The sequence below is a fragment of the Rousettus aegyptiacus genome, unplaced genomic scaffold (genome assembly GCF_014176215.1).
Source record: "Rousettus aegyptiacus isolate mRouAeg1 unplaced genomic scaffold, mRouAeg1.p scaffold_m13_p_7, whole genome shotgun sequence".
Taxonomy (NCBI): Eukaryota; Metazoa; Chordata; class Mammalia; order Chiroptera; family Pteropodidae; genus Rousettus; species Rousettus aegyptiacus.
The window spans coordinates 35,027,932-35,055,258 of record NW_023416310.1 but is presented as its reverse complement, the minus strand read 5'-3'; positions in this window follow the sequence as shown (position 1 = coordinate 35,055,258).

The following is a 27,327-nucleotide window of genomic DNA, read 5'->3' as shown; positions in this document are numbered from 1 at the left end:
ATAAATGAAACCAAGGAATTCAGATAAAGGACAAAATATCACTTTTTTTTTTCTCTCCCTGGTAAAGTCTGATTTGGCTAATGTAGTGTAGTTGTGAGAACGAAATGGCCTTTGAATCCCAGAATCAGGAAAACTTTCCCACCTGGCCAGGGAAGCGCTCCAGGGAAAGCTTGACCCTTGGTGTCAAAGAGCATACAGCTGGACAGAAGGAGAAAGAGCTGATCCAAATTTACCACCCAGATCAAGCTGCCCCTCCTCTCCTAGAGACAAGTGAGTGAATAAATGAGTAACAGGGGACAGACAACACAGAAATGTGCAAGGGAAATCCCACCTTATGGAGGGAAAACTCAGAGGCTGGAACAGGCTTCTTTTCTGATGTTAACAAAGTCAACATAAAGAGTGATCTCACCAGAAATGTAGTAGAGCAATATAAGAAGGATCAGGAAATGTAGATGTTTATGACAGCCCTGGTGGAAGCGAGCTAAATCCCTATCCTGGTAACAGAAATTGAATACACAGTGTTAAAATGAAAAGTCAAGAAATGACAGTAAAACATACTATGTGGCAATAAGAAACCAAAGAAATAGCTGAAAACAGCTCTAAGAGCTGAACATGGCAGACTTGGTGAAAAGTCTGGGGTGGGGAGACAGAGGGCAGGGAGCGCCTGCCCTCGCCATATTAAGACTTGCACGTGATACTGTTGGACTTTTAAGACTTTGAGTTAAGGTGGATCATGTAAAGTGGTCGATATTTGACAATTTATGACTTAAAATCTCTCAGCAATCCCATGTGTTCATAAGGTTCAATCTAAATTTTAACAGAAATTTAATTTTAAAAAACTGTAATGAAAGGAAAAGGAATGCAATCCTCAGGGAACTTTCTATGCCTCTTTTTCTCTAATCTGGTTTGTGTGCCTCCCTGGGCCCCCTTGTACCTGTGCTGACATACTTGTACCTGCCTGGTGATTCCACATCTTTGCAGTCATCCATGTCCCTGTCTTCTTGACATTGGTCGTAACTACTTTGAGGGGAGGGTTTTATTTATTGGGGTGCCCGGCGTAGCCGTAGGCACAGAGTAGGACTCCGGTATTTCTAAATGACATTGCCTGTGTTAACAGACCTTGCTAGGGGCTTGGATTGATTGCTTCCTTTCCAAGAGGTTTATATTAACCTTTTAGCAGTCAATTTTAGGATTTTAACCAAAATCACATCATGCTCACTACTTTGTAGTTTGTAGAATCTTTTATAGTCTCTCCATCTTTTTTTTTTTTTTAAGAAAAAAAAAGTTTAAAAATAGAAAACCTGTTTTCCCATCCTTGGGTCTCCAGCCACTCACCATGCCCCACACCACCCACTTGAAAGTTGTCTCAGAAGCTGAGGTGTTCTGCATCTGCACCAGGAGACCCGACCTCCATCTGGAAAGGGAATAATTGAGTGGCTCGGCTCTCAGGCTGCAGCTCGGAAGACCAGGGTACAAATTGTGCCTCTTCTCTTCCCCTAATTACATGGAACTTAAATAGCTTCATGTCCCTGAGTTTAAGACTCCTAATATCTAAATAAGATAGTGCCTAAAACCATAGAGTTATTGTACAAATTAAATGAGATGATGCAGGTTAATCACTGAATTCAGGAAGCTTTCAAACGTATCATTGTTACTACCTGACATGGGTTTCCTCCAGCCTGGACTTCCATTTCCCTTTCATCAATGTTAGTTCTATGCTTTCCAACTCAATGATCATTCTTTCATTCTTTGTTGCCAAAAATGAAGGTGAATGGAGGTGGAGGAACTCTGATTTTTTTGTATTATTGGTTCTGGCACAGGAGTCGCTCCAAGTGGCAGGCTCATTCCTTCTACCACCCCCTGTGGGACTTACTCTGAACATAATTCTATGGGTTTTGTTGCCCTGAGCATTTCTTACAAGCCATGGGAATCAAAGTTTGCATACTACTACTCTCACAGGTCTTCCTTCTTATCTCTGGCTCCAAGCACGCATTTCCATCTTTTTGTAAGTGTTCTTTTGAAATCAGAAGTCATCAGAGTTCCTGCTAGCCACCCTGGCTTTCCTGAGCATCCATCTAATTACCTCTCATTGGGTGTATTTGCATTTGCATAGTCGGAGCACCACCGTTTTCAGAGCTCCCCATCCCATCCCTCTGCCTGGCCTTCCCTCCAGGTACCTACTTTGAACTCTGGAGCCCAGAGTCTATGCCTCCACAGGCCCAGCTTTTCTCCTTGGCTCTCACTGCCTCCAGGATGCCGGGGTCACCTCTCACAAGATCCTTCTTACTCCTCCTCACCCTCTCTGGGATAGAATTAAATCTAAAGCTGCAGTTCTGCAAGTTACTTTCTAAATAATCAAGAAAATAACAGCTAATCAGAAAAACTCTATTTGCATGAAGGTGATCATGTGGACTTAGAGTACAAACAAGTGAGCACGAGTTTCCACTCAAAGCAGCAACTCTAGTAATGATATTTTCTAATGGTCTGTGTAGCCAGTAAGAGAGATGATGGTTTGGGCCCTGAATAACCTCTTGGCATCCTTTAAATCAAAATGTTTATCCAAATAGCCACTTCATCCAAGTCAAGACCATCTTGGTAACGAGAGGACAAAAGTCCTCTGTGATTACCTAGCTGGAGAACATGAATTCTCCCTTATTCTCTCTGAGCCTGTTTCTCATCTGTAACATGAGAGTGTTGAATTGGGTGATCTCAAAGGTCCCATTTTAAGTATAGACTGAGGGTTTCTTCTGGTACTAATGTTTGACTTGATGTTAAAACAAAATCTTATACCAAAGAAGCATATTAAGAGTCCAAATAAAAAATTTCCAATATTAAGCAAAATGTAAACTTCCCATCTCTTTTTATGTTTTCTTTATCTTTTACATTTTCAAGTTCTCTTTTTCTAAGTATTCATTCCTCTGCTGTGAGACCCCGTCTGTTTTTTTTTTGTTGTTGTTGTTGTTTATTCCTATTGTTCTGTTCCCCCAGTAGGTGGCACTCCATTACAACTTTCAATTACTACCGTCTGCCTACAAAGTGCAGACAGTCCAGAAAATAAACATAAAGACAACATGGAGATCATGTTTATCAAACACAGATAAATAAGAGGAACTTTATATTATGCACGGACTTAAAATAGTCATTGATTTTTCAAAAATTTAAACAATTAGGGTCTATATTAAAGTATCATAATTTGAATGTTTTGATACAAACATATCAGACTGTTGGAATTGAGTGCTATCCTTCAAAATGATGAAACTTTGAGATTATGGCTGATCCAAATGATGCTGCCAAAATGCTATTTAAGATACCTTTGGAAAATCATTTTCTGGAGAATACTCCCAGGATGGGTTTCTATCTAGGCTGCAGGAGAAAAACAATTTCAGTGCCTCCTTTTTGACAATCTCTCCCAGTAGCGTCCTTTTCCTGTATAATCCTCATATTCAATAGTTGTCAGAATCCCCTCCTGCCCCGCACCCCACCCCCCACCATGGAAAGGCTATTTCCAAATAGCCCACACTCAATGAAACATGACCATCCACTTTTAATTATTTTGGAAAGAACAGAACTCAGAGACATGAAAATGTTACCATATTTTCATTCCATGTGTTCTGTCTCCCAGCTGGCTACCATAGAGGGTGGAAAATGGCCCATATTGTATACTGTATACTGGCAAGCAAAGAAGCCAATAATAAATGTGGTGAGAACGGCCTCTAGCATTGGGAAACATGAGCTCTTACAAATTTGAATTTACCTTCTGAGCAAAGTAAGAGCGTAAGCAAAGATTCTCACTAGCTGCAGGCCATGAAGCCCCTGCTTTAAGCCTGGCAGCCAGTTAGGAACCCTATTCTTACCCATACAGGTTTTACCAGGATTAGTCTCGCTGCTCTTAGTTCAGATGCAGGGCCTGGGACAATACTGGCTACCTGATACCTGTGGAGCTAGAACTATTCCCTAACCCTTACCCGAATGCATTCCTGATCCTCTATTGGAAGGGAAGGCTGAGTTTTGGATTTCTCTAAAACCACTGGGCTGAGTTAACCCTGGAGATCAGTTGCACGATCCCAGACTTCCAGTTACATCAGCAATTAAATCTCCTAGTCGCTTAATCCAGTTTGAGTTGGGTTTTCTTCCTCCTTCAGCGACCTCTAGTGGTCAAAGCCTCACTCACAAGCCACCACACAAATTAGTAGCTCTGAAACTCTGCGGGTTTTATTATCCCAATTTAGGGTCAGCCTAAGGATAAAACAATACAGGTTTCAGTTAAGTGATGGAAAAATTATGCCATCTAGACACCAAACACAGGTTCCTTGGGCAAGACCTCATCGACTCTGAATGACTTCCACTTTAACCTTCAGTATGTTTTCTCCACAGTCCAAAATCTTCTGCGATGGGAACCTGCAAGCTAGGATGACAACAATTCTATCAACAGTCTATAGTTCTAGAGTACTATTTAAGTTTTCTTTTTCCTAATATTTATTAAGTATTTACTATGTGCTAAGTATTTACTATGCTATCCCTGTTATAAGCACTTTTCTTATATTAGCTTATTTAATCCTTATAACAACTCTATGGGGTTGATATGATTAATATCCCTACTTTTTTAGAAGAAAAGATTGCCATACATCATCTCATAAGCCACAAGTCAGAGAGAATAACAAATATTCATCTCTCAGATTCATCTGCACAAGTCTGTGAATCAAATGAGCTGCTGACTCCATTAGGAGGCATCAGGCTTATGGCAATGGCCCAGGCAGATCTTACTGCAGGAGCCATGGAGCCTGAGGAGAGGTGTTTGGTCTGTCAGGCACACTCTCACCAAACTTCCCTCAGAAACTTCAAACCAAGATTTTTGGGAGGTTAATCAGTAACACATGGTTAAGGGTCAACTTCCAAACAGACTTAGGAATACAGAAGAGAAAGGATCTAGGGATGTGTATGACATCTGAGATGTGCCAACATTGCAGTCTTGGAAAAGAAGGACAAACTGTCCCAGTCCTCCTGGGACTGGGGGATTTCCCAGCATGTGAAACTTTCAGTGGAAATACCAGGAAATTTCTATATTCCAAAGAAATACTCTATATTCCAAAGAAATTCAGTCCTATTTTGACCTACCAGAGACTCCAGGGGCCTCCCGTTTCACCTCAAAGTTCACAAAACTCCTGATTTCACTGACTTCCATCTCCCTTTAACACTCAAGGAGGGGTGGGATATACATATCCAGCTCTACGTCAACTTCTGGGGGCTTTCTGAGTTGGTTTTAGTACAAAGAAAGGAAAGCCCTGCTTCATGCAAACAGTAATAAACTTGTGGAACTTATTACCCCCAAAATAAAACCCTCAGGAAATATTTTTAAGTTTATCGGGGTAACATTGGTTAATACAATTATATAATTTTCAGATGTAGATTATAATTTCACACACACACACACACACACACACACACACACTTGTGTGATTACCACCCAGAGTCCAGTTTCCTTTAGCTACTATATATTTTATCCCCTTTACCCACTTCACCCTCCCCAAACCTCCCTATATTTGACCCCCTTTTCCATGTCTACCTCTTCCCTTCTTTCCCACCTTCTGGTAACCACTAATCCATTGTCCATATCCCTAAGTCTCTGTTTGTCCTGTTCATTTGTTGCTTTTAGGTTTATATCCCACATATAAGTGATATCACGTGATTTTCAACTTTTTCAGTCTGGCTTATTTTGCTTAGCAAGGGAAATTTTTTTTTAAAGTTCGAATGTGAAAGGATTCGGAACACGCTTCCGAAAAGATGGCACGTTGACATATTGACTACTTTGAGTTAAAAGCACTTGAAAAATAGTAGAGGCAAAAAAGGCACTCTGATCTTTCTTTTTCTTCCTAAAAACAGGAGATGAAATTCCCATGTGAAAAGCGCCCTTCCTGTACCAAGAAGAAGGAACATTTTTATCACCAGAGACATGAAGTCAAGGCTGAGAGAAATCTGTAAAAACAGACTGTTATAATAACTCTTATCTTTCTTTAGTTCCCCCCGCCCCATATACTTTAGATGTTGTTTCATAATTTACACTCTGTTCAAACCAGTATATAAGCAGCTAGGCCTAGTCACTTCTTTGGGTCTCCTTTTTCTTGTGAGAGCTCCAACATAAATATAAGTAAAATTCTTATGCTTTTCTCCTATTAATTTATGTCAGTCCCAGCTGGAGAACCTAGAAGAGTAGAGAAAAATTTTACCTTCCCTACAGATGAACTAATAAAATTCAGATCTCTACAAAATTGAGAACATTAACTGGGTAGGAAAGGAAGTGATGTCACCTTATGAATGTCCCTCAGAACTCTGTTAGTGGATAAAACGGTAGCCCAGGGAGACCATGAGTCTGAGTCAGTGTAGTAATTCTTATTTATAGCAAATCTTATGGGTGTTTGGGGGAGAAAACGATGAACAAATAACCTTGGGAAAAAATTTTTAAAGAATTTGTTTTAAAAACAATTTGATATAGCCAAGCGGTTTTATGCATCCTTTCTTCCATTTTGCCAAGATTAAAATACTCACATGAACCAAGAGGTAAGATAATTCCAGTCCCTGATTTTCCTATCTCCTACTTGTACCTTAACTTGTTAGACTGCAAATGACAAGCCTTCATGAGTTTGGGTAGGCACATAAAATACTGTAGGAGGAGGGCCCTGCCAAGGATTTGTCTCCTGGAGAATAGGCGCTGGTTGTGTAGTATACCCTACTACCCGAGCCCCACCTAGCTACAGTTTCAGACTATTGCCTTCAACCCTGAGCATTTCCGGCTTGCTGTACTCAAATCCATCTTCTCCTGACTCTTGACTTTTGGCTTTGAACTCTGCATTTAGTCTCTGTCTTTAGCCACTGTAGACCGGGTGTTTAAACATTTTTTTCTATCACCAAGAGTTTAGCTACACACTTTGTCTGGCTTGTACTTCAGGTTCCTGGGGTCTTCCATGGGCTCTGATAGGAAATCACGGCCCAAACCCTAACCCCCTCACAACCTAATTCACTCCCCAGTTACTTAGTTGAGCAATATTGACCTCTCCTGCAGGGAGTCAGGCCTGAGACTCAGGTGATCTAGAAACTGGGACTAACTGTTCAATCTCTTGGGCCTCAGTATTGCCAGATTAAAATAGGAGTAACCTCTGCCCTTGCCCACCTCTTAGGGTATTTGGACAAATCAGAACAATTTTATAAACCCACAACGAAGACTGTTATGATCCTAAGAACCTCCTTCTGCACAACTTTGCCCTTGACCGTGTTTAGAGATGATTTTCAACTTAAAAGGGAAAACAGATGTATAGTCCCAGGTGGGAACTGGACAATCAGGGAGATCACTTTGTAAATTATGTGAATGTCTGACCACTGTGCTATACACCTAAAACTATTATAAAATAATGTTGGATATCAACCATAATTTTTTTTTAAAAAAAGGGATCTGATAAAGTTAGAAAGAAAGAAAGAAAGAAAGAAAGAAAGAAAGAAAGAAAGAAAGAAAGAAAGAAAGAAAAAAGAAAGAAAAACAGGCAATGCTGACCCAGAAAAGCAAAACACGAAGGATTTAGGTAAATACTTTCAGCTCTTAAAAAGAAAGGTATTGTCTAAAACTGATTGCCAGACTTGATTTGGATTCACATCTCCAGCCTAGAACCAATCAGCAGTATGGCATTTGGAAACCTCCAATGAATCCCATTTGGTATAATAAAATGATAACCATCATTATTATTCCAAGACAGAAGACACAGTAGGAGACATCACTGCCTAAAAAATTGCTAAATGGGATTAATAGAAATGATCCAGGCAATTCCAGCTTGCCAGTATCAATGATACGTCTCTTGCTCAGCACTTTCTCCAAAAGTATTTGAGTCAGCCTTTTGGTACCCTAGATGTCTGGTTTTATACTAGTACTCAGATTTCCAGGTTCAGAATATGCTTCCTGGTGGGAAAGAGCCTCATCCAAGCAATGAGACGAGCTTTCCAATTAAACACCCTTTATATCTTTCAGTGCCTCTTTCATTTGCTCTGTCTCCATTATATCCCTCTGGGATAAAAATTCAATCAATCTTTTAAAAAACAAAACACATCTGCTTAACCCTGCCTCAAAGAAACTTCCACTGCCCTATTTTTTTTAAAAAAAATAGTCACTTCATCTACTAATGAACGCTGAACAGCAGAGATTAAACCGAGGAAATCTCTCCCCACTGTTGCTTGTGCATTAAACACATGCAAATCTGTGATGATCTTGGCTTTCCTTGTGCCTGATGACTAAGTTTGAGATGGTGGCTGTCAAATGCTGGAAAAAGAATGATTTATGCCAAGGATATTTTTGACTTCTGATATACCCAGCTTCAGAGGGAATAAAAGAAGTTGTTACTGTAACGGGAGAGTGACAATAGGTAGTATCTAACAGTGGAATTACCTTCCTACAACCAGCCAGTCTGTTACCTGAGTACATCAAGTTTCCTTCTTTGCTTTCGTCCTCTGCTTCTAGGCAAGAGATCCTGAAAATTTTGATTTGCATTTATTCCAGCTGCAACAGTTATTCCATTATCAGTTATCCTTCCCTGAGATCTTATTGAAGCTGCCACTGGGAACCATGGAAATAAGTGATAGCCTCAGTAAAGAACCAGCTGTCGAGCCCAGCCCACCGTTCGGATGATGTATGCTCCAGCAGGGCCCCTCTCTCAGAAACAGCAACTCAAAAATATTCCAGTTAGCCACAAAGGAAACTCATTTCCTGCCCATAATCTGATTATCATTGTCTCACTTGGGACTGTAAACTAGGTTTATAATACTGCCCTTGTGGGGAAAAAAAGCTTGGAGGCATTATGAAGAGGGAAGATAAAACTGATTTTTAATTGTTTTAACATACACAGGTGCACAAATCAGAACCGAAAAGCATCAGCCTATGAGCTTTAAAAATACCAATAACATTTGAACGCTGAATTCTGGTAACTCTGTATTTGCTTGTTTTGCCACAGGGATAATTTTAATCAACCAGCAAGATCTGAATGACTGGCATGAATTACAGTGCTCAGAAACTTCTGACTTTTTGTGACACTGGTCACTGGATCTTCTGCTGCCCCTGGGAGTTGTCTCTCATGGACCCAGGAATAGTATCACCATTTTCCCATCTGCAATCTCCTCCAAGCTCTCCTGCTCGTATGCCATCAGTCCAGCTCCAGGTAACACTGACAGAGTTCCCTCTAGCCAGTCCACCCTACAGCTCCTCAGATCAGCCCTGAGGACATACCTCTCTTCATTTCCCACCCCAGCTGTTGCTCATAGTCTCAAACGCTGACTCTTACAGGTTTTTCTGAAAACATGTTAGCTGGGTCTTCAGTGATATGCATGGAAATAAAGGACAGATATTCACACCTCAGGGTGACAGAGGGAAATATTTTTCACCTCACCTCCCTCCTTTTTGATGTTCTATCCTCCAGTCCCCCATCAAGTGTCCAGTGCCTTCCAGCTGCTTCCACAGCTCTGCAGCCCCTCTCAGTATTGTTTGCTTCCCTATGCAGGGCCTCATTCTTTTCTCTTTCCCCAATAACTCTGCTCAGAACATCCAACCACAAGACTCATGTAGTCTTGACTCTCATCTGCAAAAGACAGAAACTCAACCCAACATTTAAACCACAAAGAGAATTTACATAGATGGGAAGTTCAAGGGCAAACTAACTCCAGGAATAGATAGGTCCAGTGGTCTAGACAATGTCTTCCGAAATCTATTGCTATTTCTAAGCTCTGCCTTTTTGCTCTGGGCTTCATTTTAAGGTGCTATCTCCCTATGTAATGACAAAGAGGACCACCAGCAGCCTTAGATTTACCTCAGCCCTACAGATAGGGGTCCTAATAATTCCAATAAAAACCCCCTGATGGGCTCTGATTAGCCTAGCTTATTCATGTATCATCCCCGAACCTTTTATTATGGTTGCATGTATTGTAGAGGTAGGAAAGAAATAGAAGTGAGGAAGAGTGTGAGGATATAGATTGTTGTCTTGCTCCTCATGGATCTTGCACTACTGTCTGACCCTCCCAGTTTGGATATGAGTCTAGTGACTCCAAGGGCTGGATGTGACATGGTCTAACACCTCAACACCACCACCAAATTTCTATTTCTCAAAATGAGGCATGTGAATGGCCCTGGTGCTTATTAAAATGCAGATGCCTGGGCTCTACCTCGGAACTATTGAATCAGAATTGAGAGAGAGTGGGACTTGAGAATCTCTAATTTAACAAAGGCCCCGGTGATTCTTAAGTACTCTGAAGTTTCAGATCCACCGCCCAGACCTTGTGAGCTGGGAAATTTCTACCACACCAGGCATTTGACTGCTGCCCTCCCTTGATGAGGGTTATTCGCTCCTCTGCCATGGTGTTAGAACTCAGCAACATCCCCAACCACAGACTGCATGGGTGCAAGGCAAATCTCATAAGCATGCCCAGAGAGCACTAAGAATGAGGCTTAGAGATAAAGGTCCAAAACTGGTATTAGAAAAAGGAAATCTGGAATGAATATAGAAAACTAAAGGGTAATCATAAAGGGGGTTGGAGGTGGAGAAACAAAAAGCAAGCTATGGAAGATCTGCATGGCCAAAACCAGAGAAAGTCTGGCTGAATTCCAGAGATAAAGAATGACACCTGGCTGGATTTTGTTTTGTCTTTTTTAACTTGTTCTGCCTGGGTATTTATGTATTAGTAGCTCATGTTTTCAGGAGCAGAACAAATCTGTTGGAGAGATGACAGGAAAGGAGCAGACACGAGTAGAAAGAATCGCTTTCTCCTTTCCTCCTCCTGTAAAGTGCAAGCTGCACCGTAGTTCCCTGGGAAGATACCATCTTTTGGGATAGTTCCTCACTCATCCTCAAGCTGCACAGTAGGCTCAAGAGGTGGACAGCACCCGGAACGCCATGCAAGAACACTGGGCCCTGCGTTCTGCTTTCTAAGCCAGCCAATGTTAAGTCTCCTCCAGGAACATTTGAAACAGCAGAATATCTTAAAAAGAGATGTGTTTCTCTTTCTGAAGGCTAAACAGCAGTCAGATGGAACCTAGTCACTCCTTCTTCCTCTGTCACATAAAGGATGTGGCTAAGAGAGTGGGCTTTGGTGTCAGACAGACCTAGGGTTAAATCCTGGCCCTGTTGCACACACACTGGGCCGGTTCGGTCCCTTTCAAAGCTAGGGGTTTGTAACTGTTCCCATTTGTGCTGGAGACAATAATGACAGTGTCTGCCACATTAAGATCATTACAAAGATTCAATGAAGAAATGGCTAACATTCCTTAGCCTTGGGCTTCATTCATATACATTTATATTTTTCTTACGATTTTTCTTACATGCCACAGGCCTCCAACAAGACTTTCAAATTCACATAGCAGATAGAGCTCAAAACCTTCCTCGACGGCCAGAAGTTATTGAATTGAAGGACTATGAGAAAAGAAAGGACCCTGTGAGAGCTGAAATCCAGAAACTCACGTCTGCAGTATAAGTTACGGAGAGCATAGATTTGAAAGAGACTTGAGTACCTTTCATGCCAATTTATACAAAATTTGGAGAGAGAAAGGGTTTCTTACTTGTTTTATTGAAACGTGTAACAAAGTAAAAAAATAAAAAAGCAGAAATCAACCAACGTTCCTCATAAATGAAAAAAAAAAAAATACATACAGGATTCCAGGATAAATCCTGCAAGAAATACAGCCAGGAATCAAAAAATATTTCTGAACAGGCACTCGCACTTTCTTACTGGAGACACGCCTTCTCTAATTTCATCAAGTCTGCTCTCCACTTAGTCCCAAGCCCACTCCTGCACTTCTCCCTGTTCTGCCAATCTCCTTTGCCTCTGGCTTCTGGTTCTGAAATTTCACTGTGCCTCAGAATCACCTGGAGAGCTTGTTAAAGCAACAATTTCTAGGTCCACCCACAGAGTTTCTGAGTCAGGGGATCAGGGGTGAGGCCTGAGAACTTTCACAAGTTTCCAGAGCTGCTGTGGCCGCCGCTGCTGCTGGTGTGCTCACGTTGAATAGCGCTGGCCTAACCTCATCTTTTGAGTTAATCTCTTTACATCTCAGGTAACTCATCTATATATTGGGGATACGAACATTCGCCTAACAGGAATTAGATTACTCTTCATAAAGTACTAAGAACTTTTTCTGGAGTTTACGAAGCCCTCAATAAATGTAAGCCAAATAAGCCATAATCCAGAGAGGATGCTGCAATAAGGATGCGCTCTGCTAAAAAAAAAAAAAAAAAAAAAAAAAAAAAAAAAAAAAAAAAAAAAAAAAAAAAAAAACACTCCACACTTGCGTTATAGAACTCAAGTGGTCCCTCAAAACCAGTTCTTTTTTCCCTCCTTGTCCTCATCACCACGTCCTTTCAAGCTGTATTAAAAATAACACCTAAAAGTTATTAGGTACCCAATGTGTGCTAAAAATCCAAAGCAATTTACATGGATTCTTTCTGTCACTTTCACAACAATCCCGTATGATGGAGACTATCATCCCATTTTTGCAGATAAGGAGGATGAGGCCGCAAGAGTACCTAAATACCTTAAGTATCTTGCTCTATGTCTCACAACTTATAAGTGGCAAAATTGGGATTTGAACATCCTAAGTCCATTGACTGCAGAACCTATGCCCTTCACCACTTCAGACATAGCAAATAGGTTTCATTAGCCAGTCATCTCATCTGCTAACAGCTGCCTGAGGCACAAGATTCTGAGGCTTAAATATCCTGGCTTAAGGGGAAGGATTGCTGGAATTGATTAGAAATGTCTAGTTGCCAGGCGAGCTAGGGAAGTGGGTGTCAAAACGTAGACCAGATATTTGCTGCCCCTGCACTTTGCTATGGCAACACAGATGGTGGTAAAGGTTTCCTAATTTTATTGGAGATTATATTTAAATACACACAAATCAGGTGAATGCTCTCAGGAGTTGCTAATGATTTCGGATCTGTAATCCAGCTCCCCTGCTCACTATAATTTAATTCGCATGGTGTTTCAGTACACACCAATGAAGGCAAATAGTCGTGTCACTAAGCCACATCTGTAGATGATCCCAATTTATTTTTCTATGGTTTTACAGTTCTAGCAGGGATACGGCATTTTAAAATTGTCAATAGACTATCCGACATGATGGATAGATATTCTAGCAAGTTTCTGGACAGTATGCAAGGATTTAAAGTGAAAGGAAACATTACATCTTCAGGTAAAACTTGAAAAAAGCAAAGCTTTAACTTTCTGAAGCTGACTCCTATTTATGTGAAGGTATTTTCCAGTTTCCTTAAGCCCATGGTTCTCAGACTTCCATGCATGGGGAAATTGACATTAGGAAGTTTGTTTTAAAAGCAGATTTGCAATTTCCAGCCAGGGAGATTCTAATCCAGACTGTCAGGGATGGAGCTGGACAATCTGTATTTTATACACATGCCACAAGGTCTTAGGACCACAAACTTAAGTAGTGCTCTTAAACAGCAGTTTCCCCTGTTTTTCAACATGAGGAAACACTTTCTACTCAGAACATTTCTCAGACATCATTTGATAGCAGCTGAGAAAACACAGGATGGCAAAAAACTGCAATTCATTTTGCAATGATTATAGATAAATGTGTTTTATTAACCGCAATAATATTCATATAGATATTTGAGGAAGAGTAGAAATTCTGTGTAAGAGATAGTGTTTAATCCATCTACATGTAATGTTCACTGCACATATAGATTTAAAAGCTTTTGAAGATTACTCTGCAAACCTTTCATCTACCCCTCCCACAATCATTCCTACCCACCCTGCCCACAGAGGTCCACAGGCCAAGGTGGAGAAACCACTGACTACAGTTTTGACCCCTACCCACTCTTTAGCAGGATTGTCCCTTGGTAGGTAGATTGGCCATCGCTCATCTGGGGGGGGGGGGGAGGCACATTCATTGAGCACTTATATGACAGGAGTGGATGCATATTAGCTGCTTTACATACATATTTTCATTTGAAAGCAGAAGTACAATTCCTTCCTCCATCATCTGCACCAACAGAGTAGAAACACAGATTTGATTAATAAATTCTCATTTTACTGCAAAATCAGATATCACCATCTCTTATATCTCCATTCTAGTTTTTATGCTTTATGTGGCTAAAACCCACCTTTATAAACAATATTGAATCAAAAAAAGGTGTTGGGCATCTACTGCAAGCAAAGCATTATGTTGAGTACTACACAGCTTGGATTGTGGGGATCATTTGATGAACTATATAAATGTCTAACCAATGTACTGCATACTTGAAACTAACTTAAATAATTTTGTTTTTTTTTTTAAGCTTGGGTTCAATATAGGGGATTCTTATCATGAAAGAGACAATCATTTGGATATTTTTTGGTAGCCCCCTATTATGTTTGTCAAATTCGAAACTCTTCTCAACTTTAAAAACTGAGAAACAAGGAGACAGGATTGTCTTTCCTTAACAAAGAGTTACTGGATTCTAACAGATGTGCCTTAAATAAGATTTTGATTTCAAATGCTTTTTGCTTAAGCTCACATTCAAATTAACTTGGGTTCCCTGAGAGATCCTCAGTAGACGGTGGGTGGAAGATACTGGTCTAGAATTCAAAATTCACAGGGAAAATCTATAAAGCACATGTGGCTATTAAAAGGCAATGAGTGTATGTAAAAGACAAAGACACCACAATTATCAATAACCAGGAGGTGTTTGCCCAGCGACACAGTCCTGCCTAGCCCTGAAGGACTGGCTTGACATTACCATACATTTGTTTGATATTGTCATAAGGGGTAGCATTAAGGCCTTGGATTGTGGTAAAAGCCCAAACTTAATAACAGAAGGACAAAAGCACTCAGAAAGCTGGCTTAATCGACTCAATTCTGATCGTTTCTAGCTAGGCTATGCTCGGATTTAAAACCATCAGGCTCATAGATGATTGAGCTGTAGTTCATTAAGAAATGCTTGGAAGTTGATGAGAAAGGAGAAAATGAGAACTGCTTCATTGGGAGAATTTTTTTTTTTAATGTTATTTGTCTTCCTGACAGCAAGGAGAAGCACAAGGAGATTCAGCGGCTGCATTTAGTTTGTAATAACCTTTCACCTCTGTTGATCTCTGACCTGCCTGTTTCAATCACACAGACACATACATGGAAGCTCGACAAGATGTTTTAGGAGGAGACAGTTTTGCATTGTAGCACGGTGGGAGGGAAAGGAGTTAAGAAGAAAATCTCCTCAGCAAGACAAATTGCCTCTGTGCTTTAGCTGACAAAGGGTTAACAGGACATCAAGTCCAGTTTCCTGCTCGGCAGTTTAATTGCTGCAGGCCAGGGAAACATTTGAGGGAGAGAGGGCTGTTACTGGGAACCTCATTTTTCAAAGACCTGTCAGAAAGCTAGTCCACCGAATGGGTTTGAAACAGAAACCAGAAACTGGGTCTGTTTCCCAAATTTGAATGACTTGGACCCTATTGACTTGTCCCTAGCAAGAATTCTCTAGTTGTTGGCTACCATCATCCTTGTATCTGTTAATAGATTGTTTCCCAGAAGAGTCATACCAGAGAGAGAGAAAGAGAGACAGATAGGCAGTCAGAGACAGAGAGAAAGTGTGTGTGTGTGTGTGTGTGTGTGTGTGTGTGTGTGTGATTTTAAAGCAGGGTTCCCAAAACTGAGCATGTTTCAGAATCACCTGGAGGGCTTGTTGAAACCGATTGTTAGGCCCACTGTCAGAGTTGTTGCAGTAGATCTGGGTAGAGCCCAGAAATTTTTATTTCTAACAATTACTAGGTGGTGATGCTGCTGTTGGTCTTAAGACCACTGTGTAAGAACCACTGTTTTAAAATATACTTTCCACTGTCTTCTGCCTTAATAATTATACTCACATGAACACACACACACACGTGCTCACACACATGAACATATACACACACGCCAACATAATAAATGTTGCATATTATGTTATAAAATGTCTATTATTATTAATTGCTACTTTGAGTAGCAATTGTGAGTCAGTATTATTAATATTTTAAGGCAGGTAATATTGCCCATTTTACCATATATAGCCTGATCCAGCCCAAATCTCACTCCTAAACTCATGCTCTTCACTACTTTAATACTCTCTTAACAAGTAAAACATGAGTCAAAATTAACCAACCTACAAGTATTTTTAATTAATGTCTTTTTTATATTCCAATAGAAGTTATACTCGTACTCTAAGTGGAAGCATAAACTTTCGTGTTCCTTATGTCACTTAGAGCCAAAAGAAGGGATATCCAAGGAACATTGCAAAATCAACCAGCCAACGAATGTGCATTGAGTTCATCTTAGATGCTTTAAGACCACAGGACAAGCCAGCTTCCTGACCCAATGCACCTGAAATAATTAGGACATAGACTGAGTACTGTAATGTTGAATATGAGTGCTGTAAGATTTTTCTTTTTTTCGCCTTGACAAATAGCAGCAAGTGCAAAGGATAACGAGGCACCCAAACAATGTCTTGGAGCAGTGGTTCTCAAGCTTCACCCAGCACAGAGTCACCTGGAGGGCTTGTCGAAGCACACAGCGCTACCTCCCAGCTTCTGATTTAGCAGGACTGGTGTGAAGCCCAAGAATTTGCATGTCTAAGAAATTCCCAAATGATGCTAAAGTTGCTGGTCCAGGGGCTATAGTTTAAGAACCATCAGTTTAGAACAAGCCTGCCTTCCTGGATTCTGGTCTATCTTCATCCATTGATTCAGGAGACACTGCTGGAGTGTCTACTATATGCAAAACTTATTTCTAGCTCTAAGGATAAAGCTATAACCCAAACAGACAAAATCTCTGCCTTCACAGTGTTCATTATTTAGGAGGAAAAAATGACCAGAAGAAGAGATCCAGAGAAATGAAAAAAGTGAAAACGGGCAGATGGAGGGATTCTGTTTTGCCAATGTGGATATCTAGGTGAAGAGAGTTCCAAAGAGGAAGTACAAGGGCTCTGAGGCAGAAACGTGTTTCGTGTGTTCAAAGGAAAGCAAGGAGAGAGTGGTAGGAGATGGGATTCAGATTTAATAGGAATCTGCATTTTAAAAAGCCACACAGGAGATTCTAACACAATTCCAGGTCTAGAAATGACTTCTCAGAGGCACATATTTCCAAAGCTCATCCGACTTCTCTCAGTTCTCATCGACACTGTTTCGGTACATCATCTGAGGGTAGACACATCTCTAGCACATGAAACAAAGGATGCATCCTCATAGTGTAAGGCTTATTGGGCATGCTCAGGGACTGAGCTCTGCATGATTTTTTATTCAAAGAAATCATTTCTCTCTCTCAAACAAGAGCCTGAGCCACTTTATATATTGAGTGTGAAAATGGAGGACAACGGCTGAATCCAAAAAGGAAGGAGTAGCTCTTGGTGACAGACAAAATACGGAGGGCAAAAGAGGGACAGAAAGGATATGCATGGCTATGAATGAGGATTTAGAGAAGGAATGGAATTTACAGGGGACAACAATGAGTCTGATTTTACAAATAAGTTTAGGTGAATCAAATAGAAGAGTGTGTGTGTGTGTGTGTGTGTGTGTGTGTGTGTGTGTGTGTGTTTTAGAGAGTAGGAGAGATAATAAGGCTTGGGAAAAAGGTCATGGCTGGACACAAACAAGTGACGAATGAAGCTCTCAAAATATAAGTTTCCTGAAGAAGTGAACGTGGAGGGTGGAGAAGGGAAGGCCAAGACTAAACCAAGAGGGGAGAGATGACCAGGACAGGAAGAAGAGATATGGAATCAACAGCAGAGTACAAGAAAAGTACAACACCCCACCAGGCTGTTACTCCAAATTACTGTTTCTGACAGAGCAACAGCAAACACAAAATGGGCAAAGGTCAGTTCTGTCCTTCAAGCACATGCGTATGTAACTAGCGAGCTTTGTGAAAGGGATCCCCCATTATGCAGAATATTTTATCCCATAAATAAGTCAGGCTCAATTATTTTATATCAAAACAATATCTTAGCTTTTAACGAGCACAACTGCCAATACCCAGAGTCACACATTATAAATCACTATTTGCTCCTTCCTACACTTTCTAATTTCCTGCTAAGGAGACAGGGCTGAGCGGGGTCATTAATCTGAATTAGAAACACTGTGACCCGCTCTGCACTTCACTCGCTAACACTGTGTGGCAGAGCAGGATCTGTGGGGGTTTTACTTTCCATACAGCTCTGAGTAAGAGGTAGAGTACAAGATAGAGTACATGGCGGGTAGGAGCTGGTGAGTGCTGAGCTAGTTTTAACTTTTAAGGCCTTTTTAATTCCAGAAGCTATTTGGGCATCTCATGTTGGGCTTTGAAATCATTGCTATTATTTCAGTGCTTTAACTGGAGCTTTGGTCAAATGACAAGATTTGCTCAGCCTCTGTCTGGAACTCTAGAATGCTCACCTAAGCAGCTTAAAATAATGTGCCCCCTTTATTAGAAAAGGGGGACTTCTGTATTTTTTCTGGCTGAATTGACACTGGTGGTGCCACGAAGGGAAAAACCTGAATAAAGCAGGAGCGTCTGCAAGGCAGTTAGCTCAATAAATCCCTCTTACCACTGCCTTACAATGAATGGTCCTTGGAAAAACACAACTGCAAAGCCATCATTTACATCTTTCAGACATTTATTTCACTTGCATTAACTACTTACTGTGTGGGCTGGGAAAATATACGGACAGAAAACCAAGTTTATTAATTTACCTTCTCCTTTAGGACTTTGATGGAATTTATGGGGCTAGTGAGAGTTGGGGATTATTTCAGAAGCACAACAGCCTTATTATCCCCACTCTCCCGAAACAGAGGCGCAGATGACAGCAGACATCTAGTGCAGCAACCTTTGGCCAAAGGATGCCCTTTTTTGATTTACCCCACCCTGCTCGGACCCCTGATTGGTTATAGCCATTACTGCTAACAATATTACCAGTAGAAATACACTAGAAACAAAAGTGGGTTCCGAAAGGGCTGGATAAATTCCAGCAGGCAAGTCTGTCAGGTGTGTCTGCAGGTTCAGCCTCAACCTTCTGAGGTCATTAAGGAGAACAGCTATATTCCCTCAAGTCACATCTGCATGTCTCTCGCAGACCCAGAATGCAGAGCTAAAGGAACTAGGGGTCTGAACGAAGGGTCACTCATTTGTCTTTCCTATCTGTGGGCCCCACCATAATTCCAGACCTCGGAAGCTGAGAGGATGGGACCCTCAAGTTTTCCTTATGCTTGCGCTTAAAAAGTGTTCCCTCTGATTCATCTCCTGCCTCCTACACCCTCTTGCATGGTCCTGGGTGGTTAGGTCCCTGAAACAGTCCCAACCCACTTAGCCCTGAACCTCTCGAGCTAGCTAGCATCCCACTCCCCCCTGCACTTGCCCCACCTCCTCCTGAGAGACCCAGAGGTGACTGTAGCCAACCTGCTTCAGAGCCTTGGGCTTTGGGGGTTTTGTTACTGCTCTAGGCCTATGGAAAGTTCGAGTAATTTTCTGTGATCACAACCCCAGGGTCTCCAGTCAGTATAATTATAAGTCAATCACTTCCCTTCCAACTCCCACTCCTCTTCCCTTTGGGCAGGTAAAATCATTACCATGGCTCCTTTCTCTCTTCAGTCAGATATTTGCACAGGCCATTCGCCTCCTGTCTCATGAGTCTTCTGGACTGAATGTTATTTGGAGAAGAGGGGGTGTACTTATTTATCTAACTCAGAATGACAGAAGGCCTGTCTGTCATCAATTTCCCCACCCTCCACAGCCTAGGGTACCCTTTGTTTTCCTAAGTGCGAGTGCAGGGCAAAGCCCTGGAGTGCCCCGCAACATGCAGCCCTCAGCTCACCACGGCCTAGCTTGGAGACACACTGGAGTGTAACAGGGCCAGCAACACCCTCTCCTCAGGGGAAGCACTGGGAGCAGGACAGGGAGAGAGAAGGCTTTTTGTGTATTGAGAAATGTGAAGAACCCCTTCCAAACAAGACAAAATTTCCCTCACTATACAAACTAGAAGGAAAAAAAAAAAGAAACAAAAAAATGCTTCCTTGAATCAGGTAAAGCAGTTCCAAATACAGGATGGTCATTTATGAGTTAGTTAAATCACGATCAAGAGGGCTGTTTAAATTCTCTGCAGGACACCTCTAATCTCCTTCCCCTCTCTGCTCCAGCAGTGATGCCACCAAACGACCCCGCAGAAAGTGTTCATCCTAAGGCTCTTCATGAGGTAGAAGGGGTCTCTGCCTTGGCTTGAATCCTGCCTAGAGTTCAGGCCTGGGGAAGCTCTAACCCTGGATGGCCCTCCATCTCTGAAACTTTAAAATTCCCTATCATGTGCATTTCTGAGCTTCCGTATTTACAGGCTTCCTTTTCTGAGAACACGATTTTGTGGTGGAACTTAGAGCCAGATTCATCGTCCATTCCTGCCCCTACGGCGCATACTTTAGAGGCCTTGTTGCATTTTTAATTATGTAGTTTAGCTGCTGTCAGCATTTCCACAATCATTTCTCATGTTCCTTCCTTCGGCTTTTTATAATATAGCAGCAATTCTCTAAAGAGGATGTCAATATAGTAACATAAAGCCGAAGGAGAGCATGGTCCCAGAGTCTGGGGGACCTGGGTTCAAATCCCAAGTCAGCAACATATTAGCTGTATGGCCTTGGGGAAGTTATTCGACCTTCCTAAATTCTAGTGTCTTTTTTAATAAAATGGGGGTGATAACAGTGCCCACCTCATGGAATAGTCGTGAGGATTAAATAAGATAATGAACAGAAATACTTATCCTGGGTCTAGAGCAACATGGCTCAATAGATATATAATGTGAGTCACATATGTAATTTTAAATTTTCTAATAGCTTCATTCTTTAAAAAGGAAGAGAAACAGGTGAACTTAATTTACTTATATATTACAAAATACTATCATTATAAAACATCAGTATAAAATATATAAATGAGATATCTTTAAACTCTTATTGTTGGACTAAATCTCTTTGAAATCTTAAATGTATTTTATACAACTCAATGTGGACATACCAAGTGCTTATGTATAATGTATTCAATATGGGGCAGCACAGGTCTACAATATGGTAAATATTCAGTAAAGACAAGTTCCTTTCACTAAGACACTGTCTTTCCAGGCTTTGGAGTTTAGAGATATTTGGAAGTGAATTCTAAAATGTCCTTTAACCCCAGTGCTTGAAAGGCTATTTTTGAGTGTCCGTGCTGGTCTTTTCTGCAGAAGAACAAGCAAGGACTTGGTGCCCAGATACCTGTGCACAGGTAGAGAGTTCTGCGGATTTTCTGCTCCAGTATCCTGATCCTGCCAAACGGGCAGATGCTGTAGACTTCCTGGAACTCTACAGCTCAGAGTTGCAGGGACCCTCAGTGGTCTGATAATTTCTTTTCAGATGCTTGAGCACCATACACAATACACGTGCCAATCCCTCAGCCTCTTCTTGAGCCCACAAAGATGAGCAGCTCATCACCCCTGGGAATGCCTATTTCGCTTTCAGATGCCTTTGATCATAAGAAAACTCCTCCTTTAGAAACTTGTCCTTCTTCTTTCCACGTTCTCTACTCATTGGTCCTAACGTGAAGCACTGGGGAGAAAATAAGTCAAAACCATGTTCTATATCACAACTCTACCAGTAGTTGAAGTTGGCTTTCAGGTACCTTCTAGGTCCTATTTGTATCAAGGATAAACAGGCATGGTTTTTTCCCATGGTTGCTCATATGACAGAGTATGAAACCCCCTCTCCATACTATGTGTATGTATTAGGTGTTATGTGCCCTTTGCAAAGTGCAGCCTCCAAAACTAAACATAAAAATGTGCCATGTGGCCTTGAACACAAATGTTCCTGATTATGGGCAACCTCATACCACTGCCGTCTTTGCCACAGCCACACTGTACCCTCAGCACCCGGTGGCAGGCAGCCCCTGCCCAGATGAGGCCCTGTATGCCAGCTCCATGCCAGATGCCAGGCACTCTCCACCTACCAGCTAGAGTGTCACCCTGATACCAGCTTCTCCCCCTTTCAGCCGACATGCAAGGAGGGCCAGGAATACAAGTGCCACACGCCAGGGTCTGTGAGCCCTTTTTAGCTCTTTCACACCGCTTCGCACAGAGAGGCGGGAATCTGAAGATGCTTTGGTGGGGCCTTTCTCTGGCATATTAAGGTCGCACCCCCTGCACCGCTCTGGCAGTGGGAAAGCCTTGATCAGCTTTCCCCTTGTGTGATATGGAGATTCCTGCCTTGCCAGGAGCTCAGCACTGGGGCTGCGGGTTTGGCCCCTCCCTTTTGGGGTCTCTAGATGTTTTTCTGCCTCCAATTAACTTCACAGCAAATTCCCATTAAGTCCCAGTTCAAAAGAGTGGGGTGAGCAATATGTGGGGATGTTGGGTGGGGCCAAACACACTTCTCCAGAGACGAGGAAGGAAAGGAGCAGCTGCAAGGGAAGATTAAGCTCAGCCTCGCTCCCGTTAATCAATAAATCAGTCAATCTTTATTGAGCGCCTCTGCCTGCACATGCTCATTAGCCAGCATGGACCCAAGAGTAACAGCTCTGATTCTGGGACTTGAGGGAGAGGAAGAGGCCTCTGGTCAAAATAGTTTCACCTCACAAAGGTCAGCGGTTTCCCTGTAAGGTCATTAGCTAATTCATGCTAACGTGTTAATGACTTATAAGCTTTCATTTTTTTCTAAAGGTGGGGGAGGGAGACTTGGCTTTTCTAAAGGCTGGGTAGGGACCACCTAAAAGACTAAAGGATGGAGAAGTAAAAGCTAAAGGCAAATGTCTCTTGGCATTTTCCTTAGGGCTTGGGATGCTGAATGTTAATTAGGATCAGGACAGAAGGTACATATAGGGCTCTAGTGACAGTACTGCTTTCATTCCCTGGCTCTTCCCCTCACCAAATGTGACCTCCAGCTGGTTTCTTATCCTCTCAAGCCTCTGCTCGCTAACCAGTAGAAAGGGAGTGTCCTCCAAACTGTGCTGGGAAAATAAACGCATTTAGTACATCTCTCAGTTTGAAAGAAAACAAAACAAAACAAAAAACATAGTAGTTACTTTGATTTATATTGAATTAAACCCAGACTGACAAGAGCTATGACCTTTACAAAAGTGGATGGATGGTGAATTTTCCCTGGCCTTCACCTACAACAGTTCCTGTCATCCAGGCCTCATTTGGTAGACTTTTATGACACTGTCTTTTGTAAATTTTTTGGATATTCATTCCCATTCATTTATATATTCTTCTGGGTTGCTTCTTAATTAATGAGTCTCCCAAGTTTACTGTTCTAAAATCACCTCCCTGAAAGCTAATGAGGGTCAGTCCTGGTTAGTACTTAAATGGAAGATCACCTAGGAAGACTAGGTGCTGTAGGCATAAAAAAATAAAAAAATAAAAAAACAAAGGGTCGTAAGCTGACAAGGTCCATGCAGTCTTTGAGGTCAACCAAGGGTCGTCTCACCTAAAAAATAAAAATAAATATAAAAATAAATAAATAAATAAATAAAATCACCTCCCTGAAATGTCAAAGGCAGCCTCCTCAGCCCGGTGTTTTGTATTTTGGGATCTGGAGACTAAACTTCTTTTCCTTTTGATTCATAATTTTATAGATTCTGCCCATGTCTTAACTCAGGCTTTTCCCTCTGTAGAGCCTACTGTATGTCATTATGCCATAGTCTTGCCTGCTTCACATTCATTCAGCAAACATTTATGGGGTTCCCTTCTTCCTTGAGTGGAAAGAAGAAAACAGGTTGCAGATTGGGAGGCTGTTGCCTTACCTAAATGAGAGATGATGGTGGCCAGGCCCGTGGAAAGAAGTAGACAGATTCCAGGCAACATTTCCAGAGTAGAGGAGAAAATTGACAGGATTTGCTGACAGAAGGTCACCAAACAAGTAGGATGAGGGAAAAAATTATCAAGGATGGAGTAGAAGGAGGGAACAAATTATCAAGGATAGTTTGAGTTTCTCTGTAGAATCATTGGGTCAATTTATGAAGATGTCATCAACGAGATACGGAAAACAAGGCAAGTGGTAGAGAATCAAAGGTCCTACTTCAGATATACATTAATTTTGTGATGTAATTTAGGTGACATGACATAAAGGTGGATGTATATGTGAGGCAGGAGCTCATAAACCTAACTACAGATCAATATGGAAGTCACAGCATAAAGATGTGGTAGTATTGTGGGACGTGGCAAGGTACTCATTCTGTAAAAATCCTAGCACAGCATAATAATCCATGGAGGTCCATCTGCTCACCTCCCTCCTTCCAAGCATTTCAATTCCTCTCCAGTGACACAATCCGATGCTATTGTATTTGTTGAGCAGCCACCAGGGCTGGGCCCACAGATTTCCAGTTCTGACCAGCGGGTCCAGGAAAACAAAAACTGGGAGAAGTTGTAGCCACTGCTGTTTGCTACAGAACCACACCCTCTTACTCAATTCCAAGAAGCTCTGCTCTCCTCTATTGCTCAGAAAGGGGTTGCTTTTCCCCCAAGGCTCATTGCAAATGTTGTTATATGTACCATTTATTTGGCAAAATGGCCATCTCAGTAGGTACTCAAGTGAATACTTGTTCTGGTTTTGAAAGTGAAGGTAAATAACCATTCCTATCTGTAAAATCCTCTTACTCTGAATGGTATCACATCATTTTGAGTGGATAAATTTACTTCCCGTTACTCCTGGATTTTTGAGACAACATATCTTAAGCATTACATGTGTGCATAGCTATGACTCCAAATGAAAGGAAATACGAAGTTTGATAAATACAAGCGAGGGCAAAAAAAAGAGACTGGGGCATCTTTTATCCTGTGAATACATACGTGTAGGGCCTAGATTTCCACAATGAGGATCTTCTTGAATCATGAGATCCTGGAGACACCTAGTTTTTTCTAGCTTTTACTTTCTCCTGTTTTAACAATTAAAGGACAGTTGGATTGTTTTCCCTTTCTTGTCTACACAAGATTGACTCCAAGGCAAGGTTTAACAAAATTTAAATTTTGTACTTCGTTAAATGTTTCCAGAGGGTAGTAATTTATAAAAGAGATTCTAGTGAATATGTACTTTACGCAAAAAGCACTATACATTAAACATTCTGCACGCTGTTGTAATTATTCGCCCTATGAAATTACAAACATTTTGCAGACTCTTTACCTGCTCTCAGCCTAAGAAGAATCAAACAAAGCCATCAGCATATGCCAAGCCAGCAACTTTTTTTTCTGTTTTAAACTGCACTAAGGAGCTTGAATTTGCATGCTAAAGTAAATGAAATGATTTGATTATATTTGCTGAAACAGGCATTGCTGTGTACCATTTCAGAAGACCACAAAATTTAGCACATGTAATCAAAATGGATTGCCTCCTTCTAACTATGAGAGCATTGAAGAGAGACTATAAAAACACTGCGTATTATAACAAATTGAGTTCTCTTAAGTAAAGCTGGTTAATTTCTTGCTATTATCTTGCTATTATTTGAAAACAGTTTAAATACCATATAAGTCTCAAGTCTTTGTATTTTCCCTGTGAATATGTTACTGCTTCCCTTAGAAAGATTTAAATCTGCATTTATTTCTTTGAATTTCAGCCAATTAGATATTTTTTAGCTTTTGATGCCAAAAGTACTGTGGGCTGTGGTAAGTTGCCCACTCTATAAGAATCCTAGCACATGATGATTTAAATTTTTAATCTATAACTTTCTAATATATTCATATTCTAGTTCATATATAAGAAGATGTGGGTTAAAGAAAGCTTTCTTAATCCTTCTCTTTGGGGGTACATGTGCTTAAGCAAGCCAAAAGCTAAAACTAGAAATGTTCTCTGACTCCACAAAAACTACGCAGACTATAAGACTGGGAGGTAAACAGAAAACTAACAAGTCGTGATAAGGAAACACTTGATGACCTGGTGTCAGCTTTCTGTGTTGATGCTTGTGTTCACCTTGGTTATGTACAAATCCCTTTTGCTCTCCTGGTTTCTATCTGAGATTTTGGTTAGGAAATCATAATCAAACATGCAGGTGTCTCAACATAATTGTGGGTTTTTGTTTCAATTCAACTGAAGGATTTTTTTTTTCACAGTCGAAGAAGGAAGCATACTATTCAAAACATCCAAAAGAAAATCAAAATAAAACAAAATCCTTTAAGAAATAGGTCTCAAGGAACTTTTCTCACAAATACTTCTTGACACAAAACGTCTTAACAAGAATATCAGTTCAATGGTGGGTCAAAAATAAAAGGATGAAACCAGAGTGTTGTGAAAAATAAAACTAAAGACCTATGGAAATAAACTGAAAAAACCAAAGCAGTATAATTAAATAACAAATGAATTAGAAAAGTAAGGAGGTGTATAAATACCACTGATAATAAAACTATTGGTATAGAATAGAGGCTTGAGATAATTAGGGTACATACATATTTAAACAGATAAAGCAATGAAAAAAAGACAATTGATATAAAAGACAAAGAATAATATTCCTTAAAAAGCCTAATGTATTGAATAGTTATATATTCAAAAAATAATACAAGAAAATTTATCTGAGTTGAAAAAACTTTAAAAATATCTACAGTTGGAAAGAACATATGTTCTGAGAAAATGTAATATAGGACTCTCTCTACCAAGAAAGATTCTAGTTAAGCTCTTGAATTTTAGGAATGTAACAATTTCAGGCATCTGGACAGAAAAAGTAAATAACCTACAACGGATTCAAATCAGGCCGCCTTTGATCAATCAAAGCTGTAAGACAATGGAACAATCGTTTGAGGTGAAAATAGCTTGACCCAATAATGTTATACCCAAGATGGCAGTCAAGTATAAAAGCATTATGAACTATGAAAGGACTAAGGGAGCATGCTACCCATGAGCCTGTCTTAAAAAAAAAACAAACTAGACAATGAAAACCTGCTGATCCATATTTAATCAAAATTTAAAATTCAGAAATAAAATAAATATATAATTTTTAAAGACTTATGGTAAGCATTCAATCCACTCTAATATTGTGTATTAAACATATGTAAATTTAAAGTACAGAATAAAATCCAATTCTTAAACCCAAACTGTAAAAATAATGATAAAACACAAAAATTAAAGGTAAAGGACATAGAAAAAATGTGAAAATGTGTGATATTCTTTCATAGCAGGGAATAAATTTAAAAAGTTGAAAATTAAAATATGTAACTTGAAATATTTTGATTACAGTATCAACATTTTTTATGCTTTCTTAACTTTAGAAAGCCTTTTTATGAAATAATATTTCTTGAGATGAAGAAATATGTATTTGAAGTTTAATAGTTTCTCGAGTCTTATATAGATTCAAGTAACATTAAATTTAATAATTTTTATTTCAATATAGCATTT